The sequence below is a fragment of the Leptonychotes weddellii genome, chromosome 10, assembly GCF_054177405.1.
Source record: "Leptonychotes weddellii isolate Sample4059 chromosome 10, ASM5417740v2, whole genome shotgun sequence".
NCBI classification, from domain to species: domain Eukaryota; kingdom Metazoa; phylum Chordata; class Mammalia; order Carnivora; family Phocidae; genus Leptonychotes; species Leptonychotes weddellii.
The window spans coordinates 84,046,010-84,054,919 of record NC_138378.1 but is presented as its reverse complement, the minus strand read 5'-3'; the positions used below and the strand labels follow the sequence as shown (position 1 = coordinate 84,054,919).

At 33.7% G+C, this 8,910-nt stretch overlaps 1 long non-coding RNA gene across 1 annotated transcript in view; it reads left to right on the top strand.

The window, feature by feature from the left end:
• Positions 1-573: 573 nt before the first annotated feature.
• LOC115942166 (uncharacterized) overlaps positions 574-8,910 on the top strand; it is a 233,710-nt gene continuing 225,373 nt past the window's right edge. Inside the window, exon 1 of the long non-coding RNA XR_014148968.1 lies at positions 574-2,887. This is a non-coding gene — a long non-coding RNA (uncharacterized LOC115942166). The remainder of the gene's footprint in view (positions 2,888-8,910) is intronic.

Here is an 8,910-nt window from a genome sequence, read left to right as displayed (position 1 = left end):
CAGTTGCAACAAAATTCCTGAGACACAGTAAGTACTTCATAGATTATGATACACTAGTGTGTTCAAACAATAAGGCTGAGAACTAGTTTCTGGATGACAGAAACTAGTCAAAATCATCTGAAAAGACTTGGAAAAAGAACAAAATGTAACCTGCATTATTAGGTTAAATAATCCAGAATAAGGAAAGTGAAATTAAAGCTACAACATAATTATTTATATTTATTGATTATATGTGTATATATGTTATACATATAATCGATTATGTAATTAGTATTGGATGTTGCAAGGTAAGTGTATTCAAATGGTAGCATAATATTTGTACAAGATATTGAAATTGTTTAAATGAGGAACAATTAATACAGCTGAGGCCGCAGGGGAGATGAGTCTTAGTAAGAGAGATTATGATTTTATCTTCAATTACAGGAAGCATGGTGTCCCTGTGGAAGAAGATTTTGAAGTTTGTTGTGTAATTCTGGAGGAGAAAACTAAGACTGATTTGGTAAAATTTCAGGGAGCCATTTCAGTGTAATATAAAGAAGACATTCTTTTTTTTTTTTTTTTTTCTAGAATGAGAGACAGAGAGCATGAGAGGGAAGAGGATCAGAGGGAGAAGCAGACTCCCTGCTGAGCAGGGAGCCCAATGCGGGACTCGATCCTGGGACTCCAGGATCATGACCTGAGCTGAAGGCAGTCACTTAACCAACAGAGCCACCCAGGCACCCTAAAGAAGACATTCTAACAAACAAAGCTACACAGCAATGAAAATGACTATACTGTGAGGTAATGAATACTAATCTCAAGAAAATTCAAAGGTTTATGTGGTAACATTGTGGTGCTTACAGTTTGACTGTGTCATCTCTCAGGAATCTTCCATCTACAGAATTATATTTTCATACAACTCTGATTTGGTAGTGTTAAGTAGAGCTTCATCTGGTTCTGGCATGTGACACCTATGGAAAAAACAACTTAACTCTCTTCAGAATGCTCAGCAATAGGAATGGGAAATGTGAATAAACACACCTATCTTGAGTAATTAAGTAACAAGATGTGAAATCACCTGTCACAGTTGTTAGCACATAAATAGTAATCAATAAATGTGTTATTGATTGAAATGTTTATACTGATTTCATTCATCAGCTGTATAGTTTAAGTGATTACTAGGTGATCAGTGTTTCATCAGTAATTGCATTAAATATGTTTGTTCTGCCCACACCAATAGATTTGAATTGAAAACTCATACAGTTTTCTGAAAAACTGAGAAATCAACTCCACCTTCACTTAACCCAGATAATATTTTGCCATGGTTCTTGTCCTTGCCACAATTCCTCAGTTCAGTGGAATTTCCTAATGCACTAGTTTTCAACACTGACATTGCCAGCAGTTTCTATCATAGGGGGTCAGGGCTATTACTGTGATAGAATATTGTTCAGAAAAATACTGTGGCTACCCATTGGGTGAGCTCAACCATATATATATATTTTTTGCACCAGAATTTGGATTATTGTGGACCTAAGGAAATAATATTCTACTAGGTTTGCAAATAGGCAAACTGTAGGGTAACCAAGGTCAAAGGTTTCATGTAGTTTCCAAATACCTATTCCAAGCAGGCCATGATCTAAAGTTCCCTTGCCTTGTTTCAGAAGCTTTTAATTCTTGAATCTATTCTAAAAAGAGTGATTAGTTGTAAGTGGGAAGATCTCTCATTCGCTCCAATACCCAGCTCCCAGGCTAAGGTGGTAAGTTGTGAATACTCTTTAAAAGAAGCTCCAAAAAACTATCTTCCTGGCTTCACGGACTGTGTATTCTCCAACCAGGGGTTATGGTTATGTCTGAGCAAAGCAAGAAACTGTGGACAGAAAGGTAAGATTATTTGCCTATTCATTGCTCCTTCCTCCCAACAGATTAATTTTCCAAAAATTAAAGTACAAGGGTCTACTGCTCTTCATTATATATGAAAGTGCCCACTTAATGACCTTTTCAGTATTTCCCATTAGGATACAAGTTTTTAAAAATATATGTTTTGTTTTATTTTTTTAAGTTAAAACTTAATTTTTAGAGCAGTTTTGGTTCACAGCAAAATTGAGGGGAAGGTACAGAGAATTTTCATACACTCCTTTCCCCCATGCATGCACAGCCTCCCCCACCATCAACATCTCCCTTCAGAGTGGTTCATTTGTTACAATGGATAAACCAATATTGACCATCATAATCACCCAAACTCCATTGTTTACATTAAGTTTCACTCTTAATGTACCTTCTGTGTATTTAGACAAATACATACTGACATATCCATTAGAGTATCATCTAGTGTATTTTCACTGCCCTAAAAATCCTCTGTGCTCTACCTGTTCATTTCTCCCCCATCTCCACCCCTAGAAACCACTGATCTTTTTATTGTATCCACAGTTTTGCCTTTTCAAGAATGTCATATACTTGGAATCATACAGTATGTAGCCTTTTCAGTTTGGCTTCTCTTACTTAGTAATATGCATGTAAGATTTCTCCACGCCTTTTTATGGTTTGATAGCTCATTTCTTTCTAGCACTGAATAATACTTCATAACATAGTTAATTTATCTGTTCACCTACTGAAGGGCATCTTTGTTGCTTCTAAAATTTAGCAACTATGAATAAAGCTGTCGGAAACATCTGTTTGCAGGATTTTGTGTGGACATAAGTTTTCAACTCCTTTGGATAAATACCAAGGGATGTGATTGCTGAATGATATGGTAAGAGAGTATGTTTAGTTTTATAAGAAACTGCCAAACTGTCTTCCAAAGTGACTACCATTTTGCATTCCCACCAGCAATGAATGAGAGTTCCTGTTGCTCCACATACTTGCCAGTGTTCAGTGTTGTCAGTGTTCTGGATTTTGGCCATTCTAGTAGGTATGTAGTGGTATCTCATTGTTTTAATTTACATTTTCCTGATGACATATGTTTTGAGCATCTTTTCACATGACTACTTACCATCTGTATATCTTCTTTGGTGAGGAATCTCTTGAAGTCTTTGGCCCATTTTTTAGTTAGGTTGTTTATTTTCTTATTGTGGAGTTTTAAGAGTTTGTATATTTTGAACAACAATCTTTTATCAGTTATGTCTTTTGCATGCAAACATTTTCTCCCAATCTGTGAATTGTCTTGACACTGTCTTTCACAGAGCAGAGTTTTTACGAGTAATGAAGTCCAGCTTATCAGTCATTTCTTTCATAGATTGTTACTTTGCTGTTATGTCTGAGAAGTCATTACCATACCCAACTTTATCTAGGGTTTTCTCCTATATGCTATCTTCTAGGAATGTTGTAGTTATGTGTTTTACATTTAGGTCTGTGATCTACTTTGAGTTAACATCTGTGAAGGCTGTAAGGTTTGTGTCTAGATTCACTTTTTTTGCATATAGATATCCAGTTGTTCCAGCATCAGTTGTTGGAAAGACTACATTTGCACCATTGTATTACTTTTGCTCCCTTGTCAAAGATAAGTTGAATATGTTTACATGGATCCAGTTCTGGGCTTTTCTATTCTGCTCCATTGTCCTATTTGTATATACTTTCATCAATACCACACTATCTTGATTACAGTAGTTTTATAATTTGCCCATTTTCTAATTGGGTTATTTGGTTTTTTGCTGCTGAGTTATATGACTTCCTTATATGTTTGGATGGTAATTTTTTATCAGATACATGGTTTGGAAATACATTCTCCTATTTGTAGATTGACTTTTCATTTTGTTGATTTTTTTTCTTTGTTGTGCAGAAGCTTTTTATTTGATATAGTTCCACTTGTTTATTTCTGCTTTTGTTGCCTTGCTTTTGGGGTCTTATAAAAAAAAAAGTCCCACATTAAGGATATTTTTCCCCTATGTTTTTCTCTAGTTTAATGATTTCAGATTTTACGTTCTTAAGTCTTTAATCCAGTTTGGGTTGATTTTTGTGTATGGTATAAAATAAGGGTCAGTTTCAAACTGGCATATAGGAAAAAAAATATTCCCCAGTACATAAGACTAAACTGTTATGTTTAACCTAATAAAGTACTCTCCATAATCACTTCTTCATGTTTAATAAAGAACAAGGCAAGGATGATTATTTTGTTTCCACTCCCTTCTTTTCCTTCCCTCACTGGTATACAACCAAATTCTCTAAGTTACTTATTCAGTTTCAATACCATTGTGATTTTTATGGGATTCAAAAAACTCTCACTTTTGTGCTTTTGAAATCTTAATTTCTGGCATTTGAAGACTTGCCATTCCAGATTTCATGTTTGGCCATATATGTAAAAATTGTCATATTTTATTCAGTATAGTTAGAGAAAGGGGCCTAAATGGTCTCTGTCTGCCTTTGAAAGGGAGACCTAAATGCTACTTTAAATCAAAAGTTAAGGTAGGTGTTTTTATTAGACTTATTTCACAGATGATAAAACTAAGGCTCTGAGAGAATTACTGACTTTTCCAGGATCAAAAAATGAATTTGTGTGAATGAAATTTGAATTTATTCTTCAGAGCTAATGTGATATATAATCTGCAAGGAGCTTTTGTATACAAATGTGTTTACATTTCAAAAGGGTGAACAGGTAAAAAGAAAAGGGTAATATAACCAAGGACTGTGAAATAAAAATAATAACAGCATTAGTGGTAATGCCCCAAATGAGCTGAGGTAGGAAAATTGCTAAGTTAAGCATAAATGCTTCTTTTTCTTATTTTTAGCACGAAAAATCAAGGAAAAGATAGTTCTTCATCTTGGGGCCAGTGGTGTAGCTGTGATGATTTTCTTATTTTATTAATATCTGAGTTTTTCCAAGAAGATATTGAAACTGCTAAATGATGATTTAGATAGAAAACCAGAAAATTATTCAGTATTTGGCTTTTGTCTTCTCTGTCATGTAAAATGACCATTGGACTAAAATAGGAGCATAAACACAGATACTGGAGGTAGTTTCCCAAGATGATGTTCATGATAGAGCAAGAGATTTTATGTGAGCAACTAGCTTTTTGAATCATTTCAGTTCCCCATCAGACAAATTTGACACTGGAGTGAAGAACTAGTAAGCAAGAGCTTTGAATGGCCATTGGTGATCATTGAGCTGTTATTGTAAATAGGAGAATAATATCTGTAAAATTGGCAAATTTCATTTTGACTTTTACAATGGAGACTCAAAATGGAGTTAAATTGTGGACTGGCTCACTTAATGTTGAACCTGGGCAAGATTCTATAATCAAGGACCACTAACATATGCTTCAGTTCACTTGGGATCACATTAAACTCTTTCATTTCCTTGGGAAATATAATAGATGAGTAGATATTAGAAAAATAAGTAGACATAGGGATCAGTAAGGCATTTGATAGTATTTCTTATAAGATACTTGAAGCTGCAAAGGAAAGTAAAGATGATATGCAACAGCAATTTATTGGATAAGAAATCTATTAAACAATATTGCCTAAATGTGAGTTGGATTTTAGTCAACTGGTTGAGTGATTTCTTGTGGTTACCTCAGGATCTTACATACAGATTATTGTACTAAACTACCTTTAAAACATGTAAACAATAGAGATGTTATGTTTATCAAATTTATGGATAGCATACAACAAAATTTCATATTTAAATTAGTAAATGGTTTGAGTTGTATATTTGGGATAGTGATAGACCTCAAAATCATGTAAAATGACCATACCACTCTGAATAATGATATTCCATAATGCACATGCTAAAAATAGAGGGCAGGGTACAAAGTAGTAGTTCTTTTTCTAACAAAAATTCATAGATAGATAGAAAATATCCCCCTGGTAAGAGAATAAAGGTATAAGATGTTTGAGTAAAAATACAAGACATTCATGAAGTAGAAGTTCTTTATGAAAGATATAAGTGTTTTGCTTCCTATCTATATATTTCAAATTAATCAAGTGAGGACAACACAGAGCTGAGCTCCTGCAAATTTCAGAAAGGGCCAAAATAAAGCATGAAATTTCAAGGAGAGAGGATAAATAAGTATCCAAGTGTGAGGAATGCATTATCAATGTGTTTGGGTACTTATATTTATTCGTCATAATGAAATTAAGGACAGTTAAATGTTTACAAAATATGAATTTGGTTAAGATCATCATATAAATTGCATAAATACTTTCTATTAATCAAAAGCACACTTTTTGAGGCAAATATCTGGAAATGACAAGGTATTTTTAAATATAGGAAGGAGTATCACTAGAAGAAGTATATAGGAGAAGCAATTGATTTCTTCTATTGATAAATAATAAGAAAGAATAGAGAAGACATCTAATAGTTGATGAGTAGCTACTATGTTGCAGGTACTTTTAAGTGTTTTATATGCATTTTTTTGTTATTTATTCCTCAAAACTACTATTTTTCTGATTAGGAAACTGAAAGAAAATTTCAAAGGTTATGTTACTTTCTCAAGGGCATATGACTTGTAAATAGTAGAGGTAACCTTTGAATTCAGGTCTACACTAGGTCTTTGTGTGGACTGGTATGAGCTAGAACCTGATTCAGATTACTGTTCAATGAGCAAAAGAGCCAACATTCCACCCCCTTGCCCTCCACTGACATATACATGGGATCAAGGACATAGGATCAATCAAAAAGGTTTGGTAAGCTTTGCCTTTTTTCCCCCTTAGCTTGGCATTTAAACCCTTACAGGGATTTGGCCCAGCCATACATCTGAAATTGAATTTAGGAGTAAAAGAGGCTCATACTGTTTCTCTCAAAGAAAGAATTAAATTCAGTAATTTACACAACATTTGCACTTTTGTCATCTTGATCTCCGTGCAAAACTGTGAGAGAGGTTGTAGTCTTCTATATAAAGGAATCATTAACTATATTGTTTTCCAAGGATTCAACTAATTAGATATAGAAGTTGAACTAGAAGTTAAGTTTTAAGTAACAGCCAATTGCCTTTCCACTTATATAAATGACAGTTACATAAATTCATTTATAATCTATTTTTATAGTATATTTATGGATTAAATTTTACTATATATTGAAGAAATAGAAAAACAGAAATAAAGCACAGTTTTTGACACAATAAGGCTTAGGGTTGCTCTCAACATAATTGCCACCTGATATATTTCAGACTGGTTTTCTAGCTTATTTGAAATATGATGTTGTTCTGAGTAGTCTCCTAAATTACTTTTGTGATCTTGACACCCCTGTCTTCCTCTGAATACTATGTTTTTACAAGCACACAATAGATTCCAAATATTTTCTTCTTACAGGTACACAGCATGTTATTGAAGCCAAAGTTTACTGGATTACTGGGTTCAATACAGGGCAATTTCTTGAATGTTATGATTTTGCCATCACAAATACTAAATGAAGAACAAAGAGATACTGCAAAGGTGTCAGTGATGGATGAAGTGAAAGACTGCTTTGGAATCAATAGGATAACTTTCTTAAGATGGCAACACTAACTGTTGCATGAATGTCATGTTAGGGGGAAAAAATCTGACAAAATAAAGTATATTAGATGTCAATGCAATGCTAGTACCAGTTGAACATACTGAATAGTTAATTTAGCTTACTCTAAAATCAAGGGTAGCTATACAAGATATGAAAAGGTTGTTCTTAATAAAAATGAAACACATTTCTGCCAAGGTAGCATTTAACTAGTTGACCCAGAGGTTAATGTGTAGAAATATTTATTTTGAAAGGATTTATAAATAATACATGGAAACATATATAGGAAGGGATGTGATGTTGAAATAAAAAAAAATTACCCAGTATGGTAGTTTAATGATTTATTCTGGAAAGTAGAAATATAGCTCTCTCTTGGAATATTATTTTAAGTACTTGAAAATTAGTAGATTCAGAGAAGGAGCTAGGTGGCCCTCAGAATTTTGTATGTGATGAATAACACGTTGTGCATGCATTAGAAAGGAAAGAGGAGTTGCCTAAAGTGGAATGAGATCTACTTTTAATATAACATATGCTCACAAACAGATACCAGCTTTAGACTTTTAAAATAAGATTAGAAGGCATGGGAAAAGTAAAAAAGAAAAGGGCAGGGTGGGGAGATGCGGGCACCCATCTAGCTATATGGGTAGCAAAATTGAGTTAAGAAGTAGGTTAGAGTTTAAAAACACCTAGCTAAATCTGCATGAAAGTGTAGGATGGTCACATAGAGAAATGAAAGTAGGTCATTAGATAAAATATTGCCAGGCTTTCTGCTGCAGGAAAAGAAATTACATAATGGAGCATTTGAAATGCCACTGAAATCATGACTGTTTTTCTAGTCAATATTGTCAATTCATACTCATTGCATATTACTGTCTGGTAAGTGTGTTGAGTTGAAGATAATTTGAGATCATGAATAGAATAATATATCCTTTCATGTGTATAATGTAAACACAATATCAAGTTAATGTAAGTTTAGCCTCTGTGGGTACATTACTGAAATTTTCTGGGAACAAGTCAAGGAGACATTTATAATTGTGCTGTGGAATTGAATTTAATCATCACTTGGGTACTTGTGAATATAAAAGTAGTTAATTGAATTGGCAAAAGTGGACTTCCAAAGATATAGACAGGACTTTTGAAACAGGTTACTTCTGTTCCCCCCGAGGAAGAGAGAGGCCCTTGATTAATAAAACACCTGACAGTTTATCACATTAGGTTTAGAGAAACACCAGAAGTGAATGATAAATGCCAAGTTCCAATATCCTGTTCACTTGGATCCAGCCTGTGAATACATCTTGTTTGGCATTATAGGCAGCGAAGAAAACAGGAAGACAAGTTAGAAGGCAGCTCCACTCTTTATGGCAAGACATAAGATCTATACCTGAACATAACTGAAGAAATAAAAGTTAGGGGAAATTTAACAAATATAATTAAAAAAATAAAAACAGAGCTTAGTGATTGATTAGATATGAAGGAAGTTAAATAGAGGGAATAGATTAGGATATGGT